The 27,398-nt window shown below is 40.7% G+C and overlaps 1 protein-coding gene across 3 annotated transcripts in view; it reads right to left on the bottom strand.

The window, feature by feature from the left end:
• The window catches only part of LOC149158608 (uncharacterized), a 259,349-nt gene that overhangs the window by 185,880 nt on the left and 46,071 nt on the right, over positions 1 to 27,398 (bottom strand). The gene's annotated exons all lie outside the window — the stretch shown is intronic.

The raw sequence follows: 27,398 nt of genomic DNA, 5'->3' as shown, positions 1-27,398 counted from the left end.
CTCCAAGTTCACAGATTGTGGGAAAAGATCATCTTGCTTGGATTCCTAGTTGTTATATGGTGGAATAAATCTTCGCTAGGGTTATAGTGAGCAACAATTTTTTTCAAGCATTTTAGCCATTATTTCAAGGAAAAAATATCATAAAAAAATTCTCAATTTTTTTTTTAAAAACCCACGTATATTTTGTAAAAAAAAATTGTAATTTTAAAGTGTAAATCATTTTTCTAACTTAGGTTGGGATTTTAGATCTATTTTGTATATATTTGAGGTTTGGGTGTTTTTATTTTCATTTTCGCAGGTTGGATCAAGGGATCAAGTAAAATAAGAGATAGATCTAGGCCCTTGAAGGTAAGATCTAGTATCTGGACAATTTTGCGAGGACATTTACTGAAGATCCGGGAAACAAAACAAAAAAAAAATAGAGACACAAGTTTTCAGTTTTTGGCCTCCTCTTACCATTTCAGCCCCCAATCTATCATTTCAACCCTTTTATCTCCACAAATTAGCTTTCCTTGGCATTGTTTTTCCTTTTCTTGGCCTCTTTTGCCCTAAATTGACCTGAAACCCTCATCTGAAGTTTTAAGGCTAAACACTTGGTGGTTTTGCAGGTTTTGAGGCTCAAAAATTCTGATTTTCAAATGGCATCTTCATCCAAAATTTTGGGTCACTTGGGCAAGTGTTTCTACAAGGCCTTGGGCCTAGGGTTTGACCTCTAAACCCTTGTTTTACTTCAGTTTTATTACAGCAGTCAAATCAACAACAATTAAACCCTAAAATCACATATTTAACAGTTAAAATCACTTAAATTGTAAAATCTTAATTTTCAGTTTTGGCCACTTGAGCATCTTGGATTTGACCTAAATCTAAATTTTTGTTTGCTGGAATTTTCTGCATAAATTGTTGAATCAAGCCTGCAAAATTTTCTGAATCAAATACTTAAAGAGAGCCAAAAAATTTGAATTTTCAATTTCCAACAAAATTTTACTATTTTTGGATATATTGGGGATTGTCTTGAGCATTGTTGGGTTGTTGATCTGTCATCTATTTATTGTTCTAATAAGTAGACCAGAACTGAAATTTCTGAATCACATCCTTTAAATAACCCTAAAAAATAATTTTTTAAGTTTTGGTGAGATTTTACTATTTTTGGACATCTTGGGCACTGTTTTGGCCTCATTAGTTTGTTGATCTGTGATTTATTTATTGTTGTTATAAATACATTAGATCTAAAATACCACTGAATACTTCATCATAAAGTAGGCTAAACAAGTTAATTACATTTGCTGGTCATTGGAAATTTTTATGTTTCATGGTTGAGCAAAGTTTCATGATTTAAAGTGGCTTCCTCATTGTGTCATAACACTAACAAAATCTGGAATTTCTGAATTATTACCACTGATATAGACTATCATAAATCTAAAATTGGCTTATCTCATCTTGATTTTAAAGATTGTATAACTTTGCACTCAAAATCTGAAGTTAATCTTGTTGATAGAATTATCTTAGGCTTCTAAATTTGAATTGGCATAATATCTTGTGTTGATAATCATTGGTGGATAAGTTGATTTACTTAAGCATCTTGTGGATTGACCTATAGTTGAATTTTATCACTTGTATCGTTAAGCACTTTTGTATTAAGATCGTTTTTCCCATTGCTGTTAAATATTATTGGCATAAAGAGTAATCATAACTTAAGTACTTAAGAAACTCAAACAAATTTAATTCAAGATAACCTCACTCGTTATGTTGCATTTAGCGTCCTAGATCTAGCTTGCATTAATAATTTACCTCCTAGCATAAACTAGGTTGATAGAGATATAGGGCAACCCTTTCACACTAGCTTGAGAGGTTCAGTTTCTTCTAGTAGTTAACACAGTGACCTTGCAGTAGTCAGAGCCACAGTCTCTAGTCTACAACGCCGAAGGCACTGAGTGAGTGGAACACAAGGAGAGGTATCGTTAATCAGGCCACCGTCTGCTTCCCGTGTGCTTCCATTCCACAACTTACTTTGAGAATTGCTTCTCGAAAATAGTTGGGGAAAAGGTTACATTTAGACTAGGCATCTAATTAAAATTTACCAAGATCACTGCATCTCACATAGGTCCTAGGTCTTGCATATCATATAGGTTAGTCAAGCATTCAAGCAACGGGTGTCCATCTAGTCATTTGGTTCCAATTTATAGAAAGCAAGAATTTGTGACTCCATTAAGGCATTGATCTCATAATAGAAAATCTAAATCTAATCAATAACCCTACTTGATTTCAACTAAGTGGCTAGGCCACTCATTTGTGTCTCCCAAACAAGTCGGTTCCCAACTTGTCTTCCTTCGCCTCATTTCATAGGGACTACTCCCCATAGCCTGTTGTTGGGAGATAGCTAGAATGGAGTGGGTGGGGATCAGAGTGACAGCCCCCATCCTGAGCGTTGTCGTGGTACCTGTACAATCTGGGTGATAGAAAGCAAGAATTTGTGACCCCATTAAGACACTAATCTCATAATAGAAAATCTAAATCTAATCAATAACCTTTTTATTTCAACTAAGTGGCTAGGCCACTCATCTGTGTCTCCTAAACAAGTTGGTTCCCAACTTGTCTTCCTTCACCTCATTTCATAGGGACTACCCCCCATAGCCTGTTGCTGGGAAACAACTAGAATGGAGTGGGCGGGGATCAGAGTGACAACTCCCATCCTAAGCGTTGTCAAGGTACCTGTACAATCTGGGCAACAATAGGTCTGAAATACTGAAGCTGGAAACCGAAAATCTGAGCTAGGGGGTGAAATTCTGGATTGAAGTTGTATCTGAGGAGTTGACACTTGGAGACTTTGGCAGGGATCATCTACTTGAAGGAAGGGTTGACTTGGAGATTGGAGGAGGTCTTTCTCTAGGTCTTAAGGGTCTTGGATTGTCTCATCTTGATTTGAATATACTAGTGGAAGAGTTGGACTTGGTTTCCCCTAGATAGGGGTTTTGCCCTAGCTGAGTGTCTACATCTTGTGTCTCTTGTTCTTGTGATCTTCATATACATTTAATTTGGTAATTGTTTGATGAAAGACAACATAATAAAAAATAAAAAGAAGCCAACATAAATCACAAGTAATTATCAAGAAAAGAGGAATCAAATGTTAGTACCTACATGCATTGATTTCTCAACACAAAGTAGACTCTCTGAAGTCTGAAATGATTAAAAACTTGTACACATTTATATAGGAAATCTGAAGTGACAAAGGAGCGGACCTCATCTCATCTAATAAGTCTCTTACAAAGCATATCAGTTCTAGAAGGTACACGAAGTCTTCTCCAGTGTTTGAGGAAGCATCCAGTCTAGAAAAGGAGGCTACAGACATCCTACTAAAAAAGCAAAGAAAAGAGATCCTTGTGAAGAGATTATAATCACAATAGGAGAAGCTTATTCATCTCTGACTATAACAATGAAAGAAGGATCCCATCTGAAGTCTTGTAGCAGCTCCTACATTGTGTCCTAACTAGAAGCTGAAAAGGAATAGTGGAATTATCTACTTGTCTAATCTTTCAAAGATCCATTAAGATTGGCAACATAAGAAGATCTTTGTACACAGCCTATCGTTGAGATAGATTATTATCTTCATCTCAAGGAAAGAAGCAGTGTACAACATTAAGAAGAGTGGGTCGACCTAGCATATTGAAAGCTTCTTACAACATCGTGTGGAAGAAGCCTGGAAAATCTTATTAGGTCAATGATTCACAATGAAAAAGGGAAGCCCTAACCAGTGGAGATACCTATAATAGCATTTATTCAAGAGTGGTAAAAGCGCAGAAAAACAGTCCCTTGGAAGGATAATCTTGCTTGGTATTCTAAAAATCATTAGAGTCAAAATTTTGTGTAATGCCCCAGATGAGAAAAATTGGGAACAAGCTCTAATTTTTAACACAGAAAAAATCAAGAGAAAAATTTGACTCATAAACAGAAGATTGCCATGTAAAAATAAACAAATAGAACACTGCAATCTCACAACACAATGAATAAAAAAACTGTCATATTTATTATATTAGATAACTGGGGTTTTACATGCACATACAACCCATACAGCTGAGATAGTCTGGCCTCAAACAGATCTACAACAATGCCACAAATCGGCCTCCAAACAACTGAAAAAACAATACACTACAACTTGTGAACCTTAAATGGATTCACCAAGGGAACAGATGGGTGCTCGCCCACTCTCACTGAATCACCCGAGGGTTTCTGTCCTGGGGCTACTGTTGGAGTAGAGAACTCGGTTCTCAACCTCACACACAAGAAACAATGTCAAAACCAAGTTGTCCTCCAATGGCCTCCTCCTCCTCTTTTATAGATCTTATGGACCCCTCTAGAATCTTCTATTTTATTATTATCTTAATCATGGAGCACTTTTCCCTCTTTTATTTTAATTAAAATATTCTTTTTAATGCAGGAAAAGGGTAAATTGGCTACCATGTCTCCTCAGGTCACTGAAACTCCCATACAAAAGTCCCATCATGTAGATCTTCTCGTTTCAGTTCCAACGAGTTATTACAATGAGGTGTTCCATCAATTAAGCTCCCCGAAATGCCACCTCGAGCATAATTAATTAAGTTATGCTCAATAATAATGTTGATTTTTGAAAGTTGTCAGAATGCAAGGAAACGAAAGGCAAATTGCGTTGATGATGGAATATGCCAAGCAAATGCCATCAAATCCCATAAAAACTCCTCAAAACTCCATTGGGACCCCTGATGACATAAACCTGCTCCACTAACTTGGCCATCTCCTACCCTGGAAATCCACCCTGGTTATTCTATGAAGAAGAATAAAAATGGGGACATGACATTTTGGCTTTGGCATCTTGGAATCAATAGGAAGATTGTGGTAGTTGTAGAAGTGAAATAGCTTGGACAATCTAATCAAGGAGAAGGCCTTGCAGCATCTTTAAGCAGTCTTGATATGTAGTCATGAGCTAAGTGCATTTGCATAGTTGAATAAAAGGTCTTTTTTTTATTGTATTGGGATTTTCTATATATGTCTTGATCACAAGGTTTGTAGACTTCATCATTGAAATCTAGGGATTACAAAAACCTAGATGATGCTTGAAGTAGAAAACCCTTGTCAGTGAGAAAATCATAACCCTAATTTGATAAAAACCCTATCTCTTAACATCTAGGGTTTGTAGTCTTCATCTTGATGAAGGTCATTAATTTTTGTAAAAACCATCGTTAGTACTTAGAAACCCTAGCCAAGAGAGAAACCCTAATTGTAATATGTTTGTTCCCTTGTAGAAACCCTAACATTTGGTTTGTAAGGTTTGTAGGTAGTCTAGGGCAAATGGTAAATCCTAGTAAGGGTAGAATTAAATTTGAGGCTCAAACCCTAGGAATGATATTTCAAAAGGAAATAACCAGAGATTTAGGGTTTGGAACTAAAAACCCTAGGAATTATCCCTCTAAGATTTCATGGAAACCCTAAATTAACAAATATGTCCTCATGCACTTGTACTTGTATATTTTGCTTGGTTGTACTTGCTATTAAAGATTGCAAGTAAAAGCAAGATGAGGAGGAAGAAACGAAGCAACTATTGTGCTGGATAATGCCTCAGAAATAATAAGCATGATGAATGCACGGAATGGTAACCTGGTAATCAAGTTGGATCCTTGGGCACTCTGATAAAGATAAACTCATATGAAGTTGAACCATGAGGATGTTGATTTTTTGTTGAACATTGTCATGGTGACGTAAGTCTAATATCTGTTATTGGTTATCTTGTTAACATGTTGATTGTGCTACATAGAAAGATGTTGCAGGTATACATAATGATAGTTGAGGCAAGTTCAACTGTGTGGATGATGAGGAAAAGCTCAACATCTAGCAACCAACATCTATGAAAATCAAGATGTGTTCATCTTGGGATTTGGAAAGTAGCAATATGAAGATAACCTGAAGGTCTAGAAGGGTGATCACTTTCATGAGGAAGCTATGAGTAGCTTGAAGATTGGGAAGGTCCAATAGAAAGCCTTCATTGATAAAGACGAGATGAAAGTGATATGGAAGATAGATGACTTGGAATCTATAGTGAGAAGATGGCTCCATGATCCGTGATACCGTAAGAATGCTTCGAGATGCGGAGGAAAGAGCGAGCCATGCAAGCTATGAAAGACAACTAAGAGGACTTGTGGTTGTGACTTCTATTGTTGGTTGTCTTCTCTAACTTCTTTTAATACCTCTTATCTTAAGTGTTATCTCTATAAGCTTCTCATTCACATTTGTTCTTCTCTTTCGCCAACTTTTCCTTCACTTTTCTATGGCAAGTGACTTCTATCAAGCCCTTCACTTCCTTAGCTTTACTATGCTCACCTTCGCTATAGGCTGCAATGTGTTTCTCTTCTATAGCAAGCCTATTTCACTTTGCTAACACAATAACTCACCTAGGATTTCCTTTGAACCTGGTCTATGGGTATTTCTATTAGTCTTTATTCTCCTTGGACCTTCACTCTGACCTTCTCATGTTCTTTACTCTTCTTTGTTCAAGCTTCGCTAGGTTGAGGGCTTCTTCTTGCCACCAAAATCTTCTTCTCTCTAATTCCACTTTTCTTTGCTTTTTGTCTCTGTCATGGACCTAGCGTTGATTTCTGGTGGCATCGGATGTGCTCTAAGCCTCAAATTTTGCAGGGAGGCTTGGACACATGTATTCCACAATACCCAGAAATCGTTTTGGGAAATTCCACCCAAAATTAGTTTTATTAAAATAATTAATTATTTTTAACGGAGGTCTAAGTCTAAACTTAGGAAATTAAAATAATTAAAGGGTATTAATCAAACTGTGGGTGAAACTTCTAGAAGAAGATGAGGATCAAGCCAAGATTATCTGAGCCATTGATTAGGATCTAATCTAGATCGTTGGTTCTCAACAGAAGGATTATAAGAGGAGGCTTGATGAGCATTTGGAAGTCACATCGAGGGGGAGATCAGAGATCGAATTTCTGAAATGAGCAACGCAGCAATTGCCAGAGAGATTCGAAGTGATTTCTTGTAGAGAGGAGCAGGGATAGTTCTAGTTGGAGATTTCTCCTGATCCGGGAATACTCAGGAGAGGAGGAAGAGAAAGATCTGGGAGAGGCAGCACATAGGCTACATTGGCCAGTGTAGGCTAATGCAGAGGCAACACAGAGCCTTGTGGAGATCTATATTTTTGCTGGAGAGATCGATTTCTGAAGCCGGAAGCTGGGGTGTGAGACCGAGAGGAAAAAATCGAAGTCTCAAAGAGGCAAATCGATCAACAGAGGGAGTGATGCAGTCCCTAGGAGCTGTGACATTGGGCCTACGCAGTGACTGCATAGAGGCAGTGCAGAGGCAGTAAGGGACTAGCCATTCTGTCGTTGGATCAATCAGGATCGCCAGTGATAGTGTGAGGTATTTCTCACTAATCTTCTATCAGTGATATTCTCTCTACCGGATAGCCAGCAAGGCATCCGGAGATTGTATTCAGAAAAACCACTGCTTAATAATACAAACCCTCAGTTGTTGCATCGGTTTTCCCGCATTGGGTTTTTCGGGGACTTTTGTCCAAAAACAATGGTGTAATGTGTTGTGTATTTCTTTCTTGCTCAGTTTCTTGTTTCTGCTTATAATTTAATTGGTGAAGACTGCAATGTATTAGTTTCGGTGTTTACTGTAGGAAACAGTAAATAATTTGTTCAGTAATTAACAAATAGAAGGAACTTAATCAGTTGTTGCAGTGGTGATTCGGGTAATCGAATTTTCACATGGTATCAGAGCTGCAAGTGAAGCAAGAGAGCAGAGCCGAAAGAGCCCAGCGCTGAAGAGGAGGGTCGAAGTGTTGCATAGGCAGCAAATCGAATCCCCAAAGGGATTGCGCAGTCCAAGCCAGGAGGGCAAAGATTTTCGAGGAAGGTCTCTCTCTAAGTGAGTCGACAGAGAGGTAAGACTTCCAGATCGAAGTTTGCCAGTGTCAGAGGAAGTAGCACAGCAGCTTCAGTGAAGAGGCAGTTTTCTGGTGTGACGCAGTTTTCTGCGGCAGTTGCTGGGGCAGAAAATCATCAGAAGGAAGAAGGGAGACATTGTTGAGGGAATTTCTTCCTCAGAGAATTCCTAGCCAGGAATTTGATTTCTCTATTGCTGAGCAACAGTAGAGGGGAGAAGATCCACTAACTCCAGCAGGGAATGCGTAGGCCAGCCCAGTGCTACGTAGAAGAGGGAGGAAGCAGTTCAACACTTTCGTTGGCAGAGATGGCAACTAGTGGGTTACGAGATTAGGATCGGTTGGATGGTGCATCCAACTATGTGATCTAGAAGGTGAGGATGTCATGCCTTCTAGATGAACATTTTCTCAAGATCTACGTCGACAGTGTGGTGGCTCAGCCTGCGGATCCAGATCCGCTCAAAAAGTACAAGGGAGAGATGGCGAAGGCCAAGTAGATGATCCTTGACGGAGTGAAGGATCATGTAGTATGTCACATCTCAGGCAAAGGGACTGCCAAGGAGATGTGGGATGCCTTGTCCACGCTATATCAGGGATCTTCCGAGCAGCGGAAGATGTACTTGGAGTAGAAGATGAGATCCACGCAGATGCAGAAGGGGGAACGCATTGATCCGTTCCTTGCAAAGCTTTAGGAAACCCGAGACGAGTTGGCAGCTGTGGGGTCAACACCTCAGCCTACCGAGATGGTGAGGCTGGCCCTAAACTCAGTTTCAGAAGAGTGGCAAGTATTTGTCCAAAGCATCCTAGGAAGGAATGTGGGCCACTCTTCAGCAGGAAGAGATGACGAGGGACTTAGTCAACTGCAAACTTGACAGTAGCAGCAGCAGCAATGGGACGAAGCCAAAGGAGGAGGAAGAAAATGTCGCCCTTGCATCTAAGGGGCAGCAGGAGCAGCAAAAGAAGAAGAAAGATATTTCGAAGATCAAGTGCTTCCAATGTGGCGAACTTGGTCACTACACTACATAGTGTCCTCTTAAGAAGAAGGACAAGGATGAGAAGCATGATCCGAAGGATGCATCCACACAGATCGAGGAGGAGGAGTTTGCCATGATCGCCTAGAGGTGGGGTGATATAGATTGTAGTTCGAAAGAACTGCAGATGGGCAGGATCCTTGAGGAGTCCACCTCTCAGATCAATACCTTGCTATGGGAGCCCAAATCAGAAGTAGCAAGATGGATCAGGTTAGTTGATGCAGAGGAGTATCGGAGTGACAACTGCAGTAGCTAGGAGCGCCAGAGACTGAGCAATGTAGAGCTAGAGTTGGCAGCAGTGCAATCGGCACAGAGCAGAGTCAGCAGCAGCACAGAGGCTTCAGAGAGTCAGCGCAAAAACTAGCAGCAGTCAGAACTCCAGCAACAGATGCACCATGTTGAACACCTGTTCAGTAATTTTGGATGCATTTATGTTGTTGATGCAGTAGCAACAACAGTTGGAGAAGGGTGCAGTGCAGATGCTGTGTTGGCAATGGTAGGGACAACAACAGTACGGATGCAAAATTTGAGAGGGAGTTGCAGTACGGATGCAGTGTTCGCAGTGGCAGTGTCAACAGCAGTACAAATGCAGCATTTGCGCAATAGTTGATGGGCAATGATGTCAGACATCAGCAGCGCAGAGGGAGATGTCACAGAGAAGGGTGATGCTTCAGCAGTTTGCATTACTAGAACACATTCCTCGCTAAGAGGGAGTGTTGATTTCTGGTAGCATTGGATGTGCTCTAAGCCTCAAATTTCACAAGGAGGCTTGGACACATGTATTCCACAATACCCAGAATCGTTTTCAGAAATTCCACCTAGAATCAGTTTTATTAAAATAATTAATTGTTTTTAATGGAGGCCTAAGTCTAAACTTAGGAAATTAAAGTAATTAAAGGGTATTAATCAAACTGTGGGTGAAACTTCTAGAAGAAGACGAGGATCAAGCTAAAATGATTTGAACCGTTGATTAGGATCCAATCTGGGTTGTTGGTTCTCAACAAAAGGATAATAAGAGGAGGCTTGATGGGAATTTGGAAGTAACATCGAGGGGGAGATTAGAGATCGAATTTCTGAAGTGAGCAGCGCAATAGTTGCCAGAGAGATTCGAAGTGATTTCTTGCAGAGAGGGGCAAGGATAGTTCCGGTTGGAGATTTCTCCTAATCCGGGAATACTCAGCAGAGGAGGTAGAGGGAGATCCGGGAGAAGCAACGCAGAGGCTACGTTGGCCAGTGTAAGTTGACGTAGAGGCAGCGCAGAGCCTTGAGGAGATCCATATTTTTGCTAGAGAGATCGATTTCTGAAGCCGGAAGTCGGGGTGTGAGACCGAGAGGACAAAATTGAAGTCTCAGAGAGGCAAATCGATCAGTAGAGGGAGTGACACAGTCCCTAGGAGCTATGACATTGGGCCTACGCAGTGACTGCGTAGAGGCAACAAGGGACTAGCCATTCTGTGGCTGGATCAGTCAAGATTGCCAGTGATAGTGTGAGGTATTTCTCACTAATATTTTGTCAGTGATATTCTCTGTATTGGATAGCCAGCAAGGCATCCGGAGATTGTATTCAGAAAAAACTACTGCCTAATAATACAAAGCCTCAGTTGTTGCACCGATTTTCTCGCATTGGGATTTTCTGGGGACTTTTGTCCAAAAACAACGGCGTAATGTGTTGTGTATTTCTTTCTTGCTCAATTTCTTATTTTCACTTATAATTTAATTGGTGAAGACTGCAGTGTATTAGTTTCGATGTTTACTGTAGGAAACAGTAAATAATTTGTTCAGTAATTAACAAATAGAAGGAACTTAATTAGTTGTTGCAGTGGTGATTCGGGTAAGCGAATTTTCACACCTAGCATCTTCATCATTCTTCATTTATCTGCTTCACTCATGGAGTCTCCTTCATTCATATCTTTCATTTACACTTTTTCAACAAAGTACACCTACAATGAGACAATCTAAACTGCCCTTGCACTTGCACTATTGTCGCTATGTTAAAATATCTCCTCAAGGAGTAAAGTGTCCATCCTTATTAACATACGTATCACTAGGGCTTCTGCTCCTGAAAGCCTCTTGTTCACTCAGAAACAACTATTTCTCTACTCGGAAAACTTGTATAGTTCTCATTTTCTATATGCTTAGCACACAGGGAGACTTGGCAGAAATCCAAGTCCTTCATTTTATTATTTGGCTTTAAGTAGTTGATGCTAAATTGTGAATAATAGAGAACAAAGGAAACAAAGTAATCTTCACCCTTCCTTGACATACAGGATGGTAGCTTCAATCGCATCAAAATAAAAACTTCTTCATTGACATGGAATGACTTTCTGCATCAATTTCTCTTGAAAATCTACTAGCAGAATTTCCTTTCTTCAATTTGTAAAGGACAAAATTTTGTGACCAATTCTCAAATGTTGGGAAGTTTGCCTCTATATCCTTCTTTATGTGATCACAAAATCACGGGTTAGATTTTGTTTTTGGAGGATAGCTACAACTGTGTCATTTCTCAACTATGACTTTGATCAATTTGTTTCCTTTATTGACTCCACACCACACGTCTATGTTCACAAGATTTAGTATCCAATTATTACAAGGATAAAGCATTGTCTTTGCATACTTGATAGGAAAGATCTACAATGCTAATTCAATATGAAGACTCATTGTACAAAGATACAGTTTTGAATACTCATTGTCTTTCCCCCAGTTTCTAATCGGTCAAAATCCTAGACAACAATACACTTTTATTCAATTATCACAATACTTACCAAATTTGTTCAGTGGAGGTGCCTTTGTAAAGCCATGGCATGTAGTTGAACAATGGAAATTCTAGTTCTCCGACATCTTTGATAACTAAGGTCCCTATTTTATGCTATAGGAAATGATGACTATTTCTATTATGGAGATACCTCCACTAGCATGTCTATGGAGCATTAAGGCCTACCAACTCTTGCGCTACCATGGCCCACTTTCAATCATACATATTCATCAAATGGAAGGACAAATTCTTCACACTACCAGCCTGAGATCGACCATGGCCACTCAAACCTCTGCATGTCAATAGAGTGACTCCAAGAGGCAAAGGCATAGCTCATCACCTTAACTTTGGTGTTCTTCAAATTTGTGGCCCATTGCTGCCATCCATGTAGATTATAATGAATAGTTGTTCCAGAAGGCATCACCATATGTTTGCTCCATGGAAAAATTGAATTTATGGCATTCTCCTCCTCGAAATCCATAGCAGTGTAGGCTTCTCCTTCATTTTGTGATCGCCCCTTTATTCTATGTCATTTTTTCTCTTGGCATGGGAGTGCTCCTTTTTTTCAATTTGCTCAACCCAACTAATCTATGCGGGTCTTAGATTCATAGCAATGTTTTCCAAGCTCCACCTCCACTGCATAGTCGATTCTCATGGAGGCTCTTCCAATTTGATATGGCAACTCCTTTCTTAAAATATGCAAACATAAAAATGGTGGCTGCAATTGTTTCTTTTAGCCGAAAAATAAGCATGGAGGCTATACTTTACAACAAGTAAATAATTTGGTGCTTACTTCTCCATGCGTTCATACTTTACAGCACAATAGAATATGTTGCTTACTTCTCCATGCGTTCATACTTTACAGCACAATAGAATATGTTGCTTACTTCTCCATGCGTTCATACTTTACAGCACAATATAATATGTTGCTTACTTCTCCATGTGGCCATTGATCTCTCCCTTGATGGTTGGATTTGGAGACTCTCTTTTACCAATTGTTTTCTAAGAATCAACAAGAGATCTCAACGCTCTGATTGACCCACCAGAACATGATTCGGCACTTTAATTTGGCTCGAAATCATCAATTTGTCTTCTCATTCATGAATCTACTATGTATATCGTCTATGTGGCTCTAATACCACATGATATAGACCCAAACTCCAAAAACTATCACAACCAATTCTTCTTGAATTTTGCATGTCCATTCATTCCTCAACAATCATATCTCGACAAATATTAAGGAATAGGTTGAACCATGAAAGAATGATTCATTTCCCCCATTCTTAGAAAATATCAAATCCAATCCCATGAATATCTCTACTATCCCTAAAAGTACTCAACTCCCCACAACTATATGCTTACATTATACATTTGTTACATTACATGAAACTGACACATCCTACATAGATTATTCTAGAGAACTTTAGATCTTAATTAGGGAAATAAAATTTAAATGATGCTCCTGCATCAAAATACAGAAGATGGCTGAGACATTAATTAGTGCATGGGAAAAAACCTAGCATGAGCTTTACCCACCTCATTAGCCATCGCCCGATTCCTGAGCACTTGATGCTCCACCACATAATAAGGAAACCTTGCATGTCCCAACCCTGATGAGCGAGAAGTTGACTCATCATTAAGGGGTAAATCAATGTTATACCAAAGCAAGCTTGGACATCTGTATTATGTTCCTCATCAAAGCATTATCAAAAATAAGTAAAAAGTCACACCAGAGGGGTGGAAAAAGAAAGTCGAAGAAAGTGATAACTCATGCCTCCACAATTGCTCCCTCCATACATCTATACACTCAGGATGATGGACCTCCATCAGCTAGTCCTGTGACCATGGCACCTTGCCATGAAGCATTTCCCCCTTCGTTGCCACACTATCATAAACACCTATGAATGAAGGGTTGACCTTGGACATGTCTCCTCACATTAGGGGCTAGAAGCACCTAATAGGGTTGATCATCTAGCCATCCCTAACAAGATAGGGAACACTTTTATGGGACTTTATCTAATTAGATATTTGAAATTGATCCTAGTTTGAAGTCCTGTTATGCCATTAACAATTAAATATGGTCCACTATGATGCATTTGTGGTCATTGTCTCTAATGATTAGTAAGTTTCACTCGAGTTTGAGATGGTTTTGCTAGGTGATCTGCCACAGAGCAACTAAGGCCTTGAGGGCACACACTCCATGCCTTCACTACACATGATGTCTAGGTTGTACTGTTAATTTTTCTTATGGCTATATTGTTCTTTGCTTTGATAATTGCATTTCATTATTTCCATATTAAATTCACCCCATAGCATCATAACATTATTCATATTTACATCATTATTCAGCAGCATATGCAACTATATAGAAAGAACAATATCATCATCAATGCAGCAGAACATAAAAGAACAATAGAAGAAAAGAATTCACACATAAAGACACCAGGATTGGTCGGAGACCAGGGCAAAACCCACTATGGGGAAAACCCTTTCAAATTCTTCTTCTTATTAGATTGTCATTGAATGATTCAGCAAGGAGAGAGTACAATGATCCATATCTTCAACCATAAATCTATCCAACAAAAACAGCTAAACAACATTCATGAGATGAACCCAACAATGCCAATAATCAAAACCCTAATTCAAGAACCTGTAGTCAACTGTCATTGTCTGTAGTCAACTACCGAAATCTGCGGTCAATAGGCGAAAACTTCGGTCAACTAAAAATTCAACCTTTAGGTCCTACTCGCAGGGAAGACGTGTCATGCATGCGACTGAAAGGCTTCAGTGAAAATTTCTCCATGACATGTGTGCGACTGCAATCGAAATTTCTCCATGACATCCCTACGGCTGAGACTCAAAACCCTAAAAATAGAGATGCAAGCTCCGAACCCTACAATTTCGGAGCTATAACAACCAATCTCCACAAACATGCCTCGGACCTGTGCAAGCCAAACCAAAGAAGAGAATAAAAGAATGATCCCATGACGATGTCCAAATGAGGTTGAGGTCACTTGTATTTATTGTGAGATTTCCAAAACTGGAATCCTATTGCAACAACTGGAATTTATTTTTCTAATTGTTAATTATTTTAACAATTTATTTGCTATGAAAAATATCAAATAAATCACACTGCAACCTTCACAAATAAAACTATGCACTTAGAACATTCTAGCACACACACAATAAAAATGACACCGTTATTTTTGGACAATTGTCCCCGGAAAAACCCAACTTGGGATAACCGGTGCAGCAGCTGAGGGTTTTATTATTATGTAGCAGTGAGAAATTCAGAGTACAATAATTTGGATGCCGAATCTAGCAATCCTATAGAGAAAAATATTGGCAAAATTCTAGTGAGGAATTTTCCTCACTGCACAGGCAATTTGGGCTCTGACTGCAGCTCCAAGTGAGCCATCCAAACTGCCTCTTGTGAAAATTTCTAAATAGAAATCCAACTGCAGTGATTAATATTATTTCTTCTACTTATTAACTCAGAAATAAGTTATTCACAGTGTTCTTACGGCAAATATCGAAATAAATTCTACTGCAGCCTTCACAATTAAAATACTGCGGAAAGTAAATGCAAAGAAAAATACTGGCACAAATACAATCACAATGACAGTTAGTTTTGGACAATCATCCCCGGAAAAACCCAATGTGGGAAAACCTATGTAGCAGATGAGGGTTTCTTTATTATTCTTCAGCAAAAATCTCATGTACAAGTTACAGCCAACATAATAGAATAGGATTCCCTGTGAGAAAATTTACAGACGCTTCCTGACAAGTTTTTGATCCAGGAGAAGTGTTCTTCTTCCCTTTGCGTCTCCCTCTGTGTCCCAACATCAACTTTCCCACGTTGTCTCAGCGTCAAAAGTACCCTACGCAATCACAGCGTCAAACTGCCCCTGTGCTGTCTCTCCCTACGTCACAGCTTCTGCGTTGTCCTCCCTTTGATCTGCATCTTCTTCCCTTGCACTCCCGATTGATGTTGATTACCCTCACTCTCTTTTCCACCTACAACTCTCTAATTCAATTCTCTTGTCGAAATTCGACCAATGAGAAAATCGATCTTACTCAGGCAACTGAGTATCTGCCTCTAATGTGTTCTCCAAGTGCCTATCAAGCCTCCTCTTATAATCCTCTTGTTGATCAATCAATGGCCTAGATTAGATCCTAATCAATGGCTAGGATCATATTGACTTGATCTCCACCTTCTTCTAGAAGTTTCACCCACAATTTAGATTAATACCCATTAATTATTTTAATTTCCTAAGTTTAGACTTAGGGTCCCAATAAAAAGAATTCATTATTTTAATAAAAATGTCTCCGAGTGGAATTTCCCAAAACAATTTCTAGGTATTGGAGAATGCATGTGTCTAAGCCTCCCTGCAAAATTTGAAACTTAGAGCACATTTGATGCTACCAGAAATCAACACTCCCTCTTAGCAAGGAATGTACTCTAGTAATGCAACCTGCTGAAGCATCACCCTATTTTGTAACATCTCCCTCTCATTTGTTGACGTCTGACATCCTGCCCACCAACTACTGCTCAAATGTTGCATTTGTACTACTGCTAACCCTACCACTTGTCAGCATTGCATCCGTACTGCAACTCCCTCTACCACTGTAACTGAGAAATCACTTGTTTCTGCTACTGAAATGGATTATTTACCATACCCATCTCCTCTCTGAACTGAATGAACTTAGCTCTTTCTAGAGCCTTTTGTGAGTATGTTTGCTACCTGATATCCTGTGGGGACATACTGTAGCTGTACTGCCCCACGCTGAACACAGTCTTCGATAAAGAGACATCTTATATCAATGTGTTTCGACCAATCATGAAATACTATATTCTCATAGAGTTTGATACAACACTGATTATCACAGTAAACCCTAGTCGCTTCCATCGTTTTCTGAACAATCTCACAAGCAGTTTTCTAAGCCATATATCTTCACACGTAGCTGTGCTGGCTGCCATATATTCTATTTCTACTGAGCTCAAAGCTACCGACTTCTACTTCCTACTGCACCAAGATATCATCCCTAATCCAACACTGAAGCAGTACCCCGAGGTACTTTTTCGGTCTACTGAACTACCTGCCCAATCTGCATCTATTAACCCATTCAATCTGTTGTCCTCCCATCGGGAGTATTTCAACCCATATCTGACTGTTCCACGCACATACCTAAGAATGTGTCTAGTTGCAGCCCAATGCACCATTTTCGGTTCCACCATGAACTGACTAAGAGTGTTAACAGCAAAGGAAATGTTTGGCCTAGTGTTGACCAGATACATGAGCGACCCAATGAACTGTCTATACAAGTGGGGTTTACTTCCATGTCTCCTGATGCATCTGTTTTCTTCCAGTTGGTGATCATGGGAGTAACCATGGGTCGACAATTCTGTATTCTGAATCTCTGTAGTATATCTTCCTTGCCAAAGGAAGATCTCCCCATTCTTCTGCCAAACTTCAGACCCTAGAAAATAATGCATCAACCCCATGTCCTTCATGTCGAATTCAGCTTCAAGATTCTTCTTGCAATCCTATATGAACCTGGATGAATCTGTTAAAAACAAGTCATCCACATAAAATACCAGAATAAGTGGCTCATTCTCTACCATCAAATAGTAGAGATTGGGATTAGCATCACTTTTGACAAATCCCAACTACTGCAAGTAACTACCAATCCGACCATACCATGCTCTGGGTGCCTGCTTGAGCCCATACAAGGCTTTCTTTAATCTGCACACGAGTTCTCTTCTCATGAGTTCCAAAGCCTTCGAGTTGTTCTATATACACCTCCTCTTCTATCACCCCATTCAAGAATGTTGTCTTGACATCCATCTGGTGAATCTCCCATCCCATTTGAGCTACTAGGGATATAACAGATGTGATAGAGGCCTAACGGGCAACTGGGGCGAAGGTCTCTTCATAGTCTATACCTTATTTCTAAGCTTACCCCTTTGCCACAAACCTAGCCTTGTACTTCTCTATACTGCCATCTGCAGCATACTTGATCTTGTAGATCCATCTTGATCCTACAACTGATCTATCCTCTAGTCTAGGTACTACTCCCCAGACATCATTCGTCATGATAGAGTTGTATTCTTCTACCATGGCATCCACCCAAAATTGGTGTTGAACAACTTCTTGTAAGCTAGAGGGTTCTTCAACCTGAGCTACCAATGTCTAGTATCTTTCAGGTTGTCTATGTTGTCTTTTCTCAATTCTAGGAGCTCCAACAAACTCCTCTACGTCCCTCAGTGTCTGTCGTCTCAGGTCTTCAAGCGGTTTCAGGAGTTCAGAGCTCTTGTGGAGACTCAGACAGGTCGAAAGATCAAGTCCTTGAGGTCGGACAATGGAGGAGAGTACACCCTTGGAGAGTTTGTTGACTATTGTGCGGAGGCAGGCATTAGGAGGGAGTTCACTGTTCCTTACAACCCCCAGCAGAACGGGGTTGCGAAGAGGAAGAACAGATCCATCATAGGGGCTGCCAAAGCCATGTTACATGATCAGGGGTTGCCATTGTTCTTGTGGGCAGAAGCCTGCAACACAGCTGTTTACTTGCAGAACAGGAGTCCGCATCGTGCCTTGGGGCACATGACTCCGGAGGAGGCTTTCTCTGGGAAGAAGCCTGATATTGGTCATCTTCATATCTTTGGATGCATTACATACTCCTATATACCCAAGGAGAAGAGGACCAAACTAGAGCCCATCGCAGAAAAGGGTATCTTTTTGGGCTACAGTGAGACCTCAAAGGCCTTTCGGATTTACATTCCTGCACAGAGGAGAGTTGTTGTCAAATGGGATGTGAAGTTCGAGGAGGACAGGGCCTTTAGGAGGTCACGGGAGTTAGAGTATCTGGATCAGCCAGACCCTCAGCAGCAGTTGAGTCAGTCACAGGGATCCAGTGGGCAGGGATCAGGAGGTACATCCATGAGGATGTCAGGTCCATCAGTGAGCAGTGGCTCGCCGAGCCAGAGGGGTGGTGCTCCGGGCAGCATGCAGAGCAGTTCACAGAGCAGTTCACTAGGGAGTCCACTGATGGACAGTTCACACGGTACCTCAGCTTCTACAGGTTCAGGTGCAGGCAGGAGGACAGCAGACAGACAGTCAGGAGTTCAGGCTACTGATGGTGATGAGGAGGAGGAGTTTCATTCTCCTATGGGAGAAGCATGCTCAGGGAAGAGGAAGCCCAAGTGGCTTCAGGACACCTTGAGAGATGCCACATCTGTTGCTGAGCCGAAGAGGCCGGTCAGAGAGAGTAGACCACCTGAGAGGTTTTGTAGCTATATGGCGATGGTTACCAGCATCCTGACTCTGAGCCTTCTAGCTATGAGGAGGCAGCTAGCCAGCAGGTCTGGAGAGAGGCCATGCAGGAGGAGTATTCTCTATCATGAAGAATGATGTTTGGGAGGTGGTGCCGAGGCCTGAGGGCAAATCCGTGGTTACTTCCAGATGGCTTTACAAGGTAAAGCATGCTGCAAATGGCAGCATTGAGAAATTCAAAGCGAGGTTTGTGGCTAGAGGGTTCTCACAGGTAGAGGGAGTTGATTATGAGGAGACCTTCGCTCCCGTGGCTCGATATACTTCGATCCGCTCCATTATATCGATAGCAGCAGAGATGGGTTGGAAGATCCACCAGATGGATGTGAAGACCGCATTTCTCAATGGCTTCATACAGGAGGAGGTGTACATTGAGCAGCCACAGGGCTTTGAGGTGCATGGGAAGGAGTCCCATGTGTGCAGACTGAAGAAGGCCCTTTATGGCCTGAAGCAAGCTCCCAGAGCTTGGTACTCCAGGATAGATACATATTTGCAGGGGATGGGTTTCACAAAGAGTGAGGCAGATCCGAACCTTTACTTTATTGTGATTGGTGAGGAGCCTCTCATTCTGGTGCTGTATGTGGATGACTTGATCATTACAGGTGCAGAGAGACTCATAGAGCACTGCAAGAGAGATCTTGCGGCGGAGTTTGAGATGAAGGACATCGGCTTGATGCATTACTTTTTGGGTTTGGAGGTGTGGCAGGAGGAGGGGCATTTCTTCCTGGGGCAGGGGAAGTATATTGTGGACATCCTTAGCAGATTCCACATGGAGGATAGTAGACCCATGTCGACACCGATGATCACCAACTGGAAGAAGCTTCATGCTTCGGATTCCGAGTTGGTGGATCCCACATTGTACAGGCAGCTGATTGGTTCCTTGATGTATTTGGTCAACACTAGACCAGATATCTGTTTTGCAGTCAACACGATGAGTCAGTTTATGTGTGAGCCTAGGAAGGTTCACTGGGTGGCTGCAAAACACATTTTGCGGTACTTGCAGGGGACAGTGGATTATGGTCTGGACTACAGGCAGGGAGATGGAGTGAGATTGGCAGGATACACTGATTCTGATTGGGCAGGTTGTGCTTCTGATAGGAAGAGCACTTCAGGGTGTTGTTTTGGGTTGGGTTCAGCAGTAGTGTCATGGTTCAGCCGGAAGCAGCAGTCAGTAGCACTGAGTTCAGCGGAAGCAGAGTATATGGCAGCCAGTCTATCTAGTTGTGAGGCCATCTGGCTTCGCAAGATGTTGTTTGGCTTATTTGGTCAGCCGTTGAGACCTTCAGTGATTTACTGTGATAATCAGAGTTGCATTAAACTCACGGAGAATCCAATATTTCATGACAGGTCAAAGCATATCAGGATCAGATATCATTTCATCAGAGACTATGTTCAGAAGGGAGCTGTGAAGCTTGAGTATATTTCCACTGATGAGCAGGTTGCAGATATCCTTACCAAAGCCTTACCACGGGGCAAGCATGTCTACTTCAGAGACAAGATGGGTGTGGTGAGGAACACCTTCCTTGGTAAGAGGGAGTGTTGAAATTTGGTACCGGAGGACAGGTGGTTCCCTTAGGCTTTGATCTTTGGCCTAGGGAAAAGTGTCCAAAAGAATTTAATTTTTCTCCTAAAGTGACTTTATAATTTCATAAAGTTAAATCTAATTTAAAAGTGACTTTAAATGATAAAGTTACTAAGTCTAATTTTAAAGTAACTTTTATAAAGTAAATGAAAAATTAGAAAGGAAAAGTGACTTTGGAAATAAATGACTAAGTGAGTCTTTATTAAAGTGGGGTGAATTAAAAAAATAGAAAGTGAGATTTAAATGAGCATTTAATCTCAACCATTGATCTAAATATATTTCAGCCATTGGATTTAGAAATCACCCAAAAGTCACTTGGATCACCCAAAAGTCACTTGGAGTTATATTAAAGGAGGAAAAGGAGGAAAAGGTCATTCATTCTTTCATGAGCAGATTGGGAGAAGGAGAGCAAGAGAGATTTCTGAGCAGGGAGGAGAAGGAGACAGCAGCTTGGCACACATTCCAAGGCAGCAGTTGAGCAGATTTGTACAGCTGATTCAGCACATAGTGAAAGGCAGATTTTTGCACAAAAATCGAGGAGCAGTTTGCTGATTTTTCTGCACACAAAATGGAGGCCGTACAGCATTTATTGCTGTCCTGTTTGCTGTAATTTCCAGATTGCTGTGAGGCACGGGAAAGGAGATAAGTTGTGAATTTGCTTGCTGATTTTTGCTGAATAATTCTCATTGTAAAAAGGCAATTTTCAGAAATAAAGAAGAGCTCTCAAACTAGTTTTCCCCAAGAGTTGTAGGGGGTTTTTCCAGGGTCAAGTTGACCAAAAATATCAGTGTTTTAATGTGTTTTAATGGCTGTTTTTGATTGCTGATTTTTAATTCTGCAATTTCCAGCATTCTGAAAAATTTCCAGAATTTGTGTTTTCAGCAATATTTATTTTTTTCAGTCTGTTAAATGTATGGTTATGGGAATGGGCATTTAACTACATGGGAGAAATAAGGAGAAACTGAAAACCGGGGTGGGAAAACAGAGATTTTTACAGAAATTAGAAATTTCTCGTGGCTGATTTTGGATATTTCTATTTTCATTACGTGATCATTCATGAGTAAATGTGATGTAAATTTAGAGACTTGTAGTTTATGCATTGACAATTGACAATTTTATCATAATGTAATAAATTAGAATGTATCATATATGCTTTATGATTGCACATATTTCTTAAATGTCCTTATATCTATATATATATATATATATATATATATATATATATTCGCGTTTCCCCGTTTCCAAAATTTGGGGAGGTCGCATTTCGTATCGCTTCCCTTTTCGGAAACTCGTACCCGTTTACCCGTTTCATGCAACCTAGTCCCATAGTAATCTAGAAGTCCATTTGTTCTTCTTGATAGCTGGAGAAATGTTCTCGTACTCTAGTCATATGAGTTGAAGCCCCACTATCAATGTACCAAACATCTGTTGACGCTAAATTTGCTAGGCATGCAAATTCTTCTTCTAATATGGTAGACAATTATGAGACACTTTGAGTATCCATCTTTGTCCTATTTTTAACTGATTTCTGGTGCTACCCTGTCCCAACAACTATTGCAGGAAAAACTGCGTCCCACCTAAGAAACCCCTCTTCGCTGAATCTTCTGTTGCGTTGTTCCTTCTACCACTGACAGATTTCGATCAAGAAATCTTACCTCTTTGTCGACTCACTTAGAGAAAGCTTTACCATGAAAATCTAGTCGTCCTGGCTTGAACTGCGCAAACCCCCTGGGGGCTTCGAATTACTGCCCCTGCAGGAATTTCGAATTCCTTTCAACAGTGGGTCTTCTGTTTCCTTTCTTCTTTCTTTACCTCAGCTCTAATACCTTGTGAAAATTTCTAAATATAAATCCAACTACAGTGATTAATATTATTTCTTCTACTTATTAACTCATAAATAAGTTATTCACTGTGTTCTTACAACAATTATCGAAATAAATTCTACTGCAGCCTTCACAATTAAAATACTGCGTAAATTAAATGCAAAGAAAACACTGGCACAAATACAATCACAATGACAGTTATTTTTGGACAATCGTCCTTAGAAAAACCCAATGTAGGAAAAAAGGTGCAATAGATTAGGGTTTCTTTATTATTCTTCAGCGAAAATCTCATGTAATAGTTACAACCAGCAGAATAGAATAGGATTCTTTGTGAGAGAATTTACAAACGCTTTCTGACAAGTTTTTCATCTAGGAGAAGTGCTCCTCTTCCCTCTGCGTCTCCCTCTATGTCCCAGTGTCAACTTTCCCACGTTGTCCCAGCGTCTAAACTACCCTACGCAGTCCCAGCGTCAAACTGCCCCTGCGCTATCTCTCCCAGCGTCAAATTGCCCCTGCGCTATCTCTCCTAGCGTCAAACTGCCCTTGCCCTGTCTCTCCCTCTCCCTGCGTCACAGCTTCTGTGATGTCCTCCCTCTACTCTATGTATTCTTCCCTTGCACTCTCGACTAATGTTGATTACCCTCACTCTCTTTTCCACCTACAACTCTCCCTCTGATTTGATTTTCTCTTGTCGAACTTCTACCAGTGAGAAAATCGATCTTACTCAAACAACTGAGTATCTGCCTGTAGTGTGTTCTCCAAGTGCCCATCAGGCCTCCTCTTATAATCCTCTCGTTGATCAATCAACTGCCTAGATTAGATCCTAATTAATGGCTAGGATCATATTGACTTGATCGTCGCCTTCTTCTATAAATTTCACCCACAGTTTAGATTTATACCCATTAATTATTTTAATTTCCTAAGTTTAGACTTAGGGTCCCATTAAAAATAATTAATTATTTTATTAAAACTATCTCTGGGTGGAATTTCCCAAAATGATTTCTGCGTATTGGAGAATGCATGTGTCGAACCCTCTCTGCAAAATTTGAGACTTAGAGCACATCTGATGCTACCAAAAATCAACACCTTTGCGCTGCCCTATGTCACCCTAACGCAGTATTTGCCATGTTCGGCCTAAATCAGTTGCCCTTGTAGTCATCTTGTCAGCCACTAGCTGAGAAATTGTCTCTTTGGCGTTCTGGAACCCTTTCCCGACCTCTGGAATTGAAACTCAGCTCCTCTCCAGCTAAATCGAACTACCCTCTAGAAGTTGTTGCACAGCCCCTGCGTCAGCCTCATTGTGGTACTTCTACCTCTCTGCAAATGCACTCGCTGGATCTGGAAATATTCCTCCAGCCTCATTGTCTCTGCCCCTCACTATCTCTGTTTCGATCTCTGTCTCTCTGGCAACTGTTGCTGCTCTCTGGAAATCAATCTGCCAAGGAAATCGAATAGTTGGTGTGTCTTCTCCATGTGCCCATCGACTTTTTCTTATAATCCTCTATTGGGAATCCAACAACCAAGATTAAATCTTAATCAAGGGATAGGATCATCTTGAAGTCGATCTGTGTGAGTTTCTAGACTATTCTCACCTTTACTTAATTAATTCTAATTAATTAACCAGTTTTCCTAAGTTTGGACTTAGGAAACATTAGAAAATGGGTTAATAATCTAATTAAGTCATCTCTAGGTGGAATTTCCAGAAACGATTTCTGGGGTTTGGAGATCTCATGCATTCTAGCCTATCCACCAAATTTCGTGGCTAGAACACATCCGATGCTACAGAAAATGACACTCCCTCTTAGTGAGGATTGTGTTCTCTCTAATGCCACACATCTCGCCACAACATTGTCTTTGTATTGATGTCTATTGCTGCTGCCCACCAACCACTACGCAACTCTGATGTTGCATCTGTGCTGCTACTGACCCTGCTTTACTGCTACCAACACTGCATCGGCACTGCAACTCCCTCTCATTTGTTGTTGTTGCAACTGTAACTACTGCAATTGAGAAGCATCCAAAACACTGAATCAATTGTGTTCAGTATGATGCATCTATCTCCCGAGTCTTGACTGCTACTAGCCTTTGCACTGCCTCTAAAGAACCAGTGCTGCTTCTAACTCTACACTATGCCACTCTGCACTGTGCTCCCCAACACCCGACTGTTACTAGTCTGCAATTGTCACTCGGGTACTGACTGCATCATCTGCCACTAATCCATCTTGCTACTGAATATTGTGGGCCCTTGTAGCCAGATATTGATCCATGAGGTGGACTCCTCAAGGACCCTACCCATCTGGCACACTACAGTTTCATGCTCCTCCTCCTAGATCTAGTACCCCACTATCTCAGGCACCCTTCCTTTCTTTGCAACTCGCACTAAACAACTCGCACTTCCTCCGTCACTTATTTCCAACAACTAGAAATCAAATTGTTGCCCAAATCTGCATTCTGGCTAACTCGCACAGCCTCCTCTGGAAATCTCGTACAGTCACCCCTGCAAAGCTATAATACTGTGAAACTCAAAACTAGAGAAAATAAACCCGAAAATCTCCCTGTTTCCCATTGTTCGGTTGTTGGATCTGTTACTCGCACTCCCTTCTGGAGTGAGAAGATCTGCTCACAACTACTGCCAATCTGCAACTAGAAAAATTAGATCTCTAAAACTCGAGATCCCTTGAGAGAAATTTTCCCTTTGTTGTGTGTGTTTTTCTCTTCCACCTGACGTTGGTTCTGCTGCTGCAAAACCCTCTGTGTCCAACCAAGGAAATTGCTCAGGGAAAATCTGAGCTGTAGTTGCTCCCTCTGACTACTGGAATCACTAACCCAGGGAACTCAATTTTTCTAAAACCCTGCAATTGAAAATCAAATTCTTGCCCCAGCAATTCGGCCTGCTTGTCTGGGAATTGCGTTGCCTCTGAAAATTTCGGCCTACTGCTTCCTCTTAACAACGAAATTTTCTCCTCCGCTTCTGAGCTTCCTCATTGATCACTCACGCTCTAATACCATGTGAAAATTCCAAAACTAGAATCCTATTCCAGCTACTGGAATTTATTTTTCTAATTGTTAATTATTTTAACAATTCATCTGCTACGACAAATATCAAATAAATCACATTGCCACCTTCACAAATAAAATTCTGTGGAATTCTAGCACACACACAATAAAAATGACTTCGTTATTTTTGGACAATGGTCCCCGGAAAAATCCAACTTGGGATAACCAGTGTAGCAGCTGAGGATTTTATTATTATGCAACAGTGAGAAATTCATAGTACAATAATCTAGATGTTGAATCTGGCAATCCTACAGAGAAAAATACTAGCAAAATTCTAGTGAGGAATTTTCCTCGCCCCATAGGAAAATCCAGGCTCTGACTACAACTCCAAGTGAGTCGTCCAAACTGCCTCTGTGCTGGCCTGCGTCACCCTAGCACAGTATCTTCCATGCTCATCCTAAATCAGCGGCTCCTGTAGTCGTCCTATTTGCCACTAGCTGAGATATTGTCTCTCTGACCTTCTAGAACACTTTCCCGACCTCTGGAACTAAATCTCGACTTCTCTCCAGCTAAATCGAACTTCCCTCTAGAGGCTTCTGCACAGCCCCTGTGTCAACCTCACTGTGGTACTTTTGCCTCTCTGCAAATGCACTCGCTGGATCTGGAAATATTACTCAATCATTATTGTCTCTGCCCCTCACTGTCTCTCCTTCAATCTTTGGCTCTCCGGCAACTGTTGTTGCTCTCTAGAAATCAAACTTTTGGTGTGTCTTCTCCATGCGACCATCGACTTTCTTATAATCCTCTGTTGGGACTCCAATGGCCAGGATTAAGTCTTAATCAAGGGCTAGGATCATCTTGAAGTCGATCTGTGTGAGTTTCTAAACTATTCTCACCTTGACTTAATTAATTATGATTAATTAACCAGTTTTCCTAAGTTTAGACTTAGGAAACATTAAAAAATGGGTTAATAATTTAATTAAGTCATCTCTAGGTGGAATTTCTAGAAACGACTTATGGGTTTTGGAGATCTCATGCATTCTAGCCTCTCCACCAAATTTCGTCACTAGAAGACATTCGATGCTACAAAAACTAACATTTATAGGCTTCCAACAATGTCCAATTACCTTTTAGGCTGACTTGATCAAATATGCACGTGTGCGATTTAATTCAAAAATACATTTTCCCTTGTCCAAATTGAGTGCTTCAATAGTCAAAATTGGACCTCTTAAAAAGAGGAATCTCGTCCCATGGTTGCAATTTGTCACTAAGATGCCAAATTAACATGTACCACACTTCTAAAGAGTAGTGATGACCTTGCAGATGCAGTGTTGTACCTCTATAGTATAGTGTTGGGCACTTTAATGAACCCACGACACTTTAAAGCATGCCCAGATGTTGAAATGTTGAGCTCACTTTTCTTGGTGTTGGAGATTCTTGATGATGTACCTAGTGGACCTAACATGCTCTTAGGTTGGCCTTGACGTTGTTTGATAAGCATGAGTTGATCTGGAGTCCAGATGATGATGGTCATCACCAGGATGAAAAGGGAGGGCTTGTACTACAACTTGGATCCCAACACTTGAGAGGAAGTGTGCCACGTCATCCTTCTAGCCCCCTTGGAGATGACGCAGGTCACACAAAGCAAGGTTTTGACACATGGAGGGATTTTGAGGCATGACTTGAGGACTTCCCCTCAAGGATTGAGTTGATTATGGTGATTCAACATCCACCTTGCCCACTCCATGCATTTTTAGACCATTTATTGCCCAAAAAGGGCATGACGTCACACTAGAGGAAAATTTCGATCTACATGTGTGGGAATTTGTGGCTTATTTTTGTTATGTTGAGCTATTCATAGGCTTGTAACCCATTTTTTTCATGTATACTAAAAGCAAATTTGTCATAGGGCTTTTAGGCTAATTACTATGAGTGATAGACCTCACATATAT

Source organism: Pinus tabuliformis, chromosome 5_2 (assembly GCF_031772625.1).
Source record: "Pinus tabuliformis cultivar Carrire ecotype Pingquan chromosome 5_2, CPIR1, whole genome shotgun sequence".
NCBI lineage: Eukaryota > Viridiplantae > Streptophyta > Pinopsida > Pinales > Pinaceae > Pinus > Pinus tabuliformis.
This window is presented reverse-complemented; position numbering and strand designations above follow the sequence as displayed.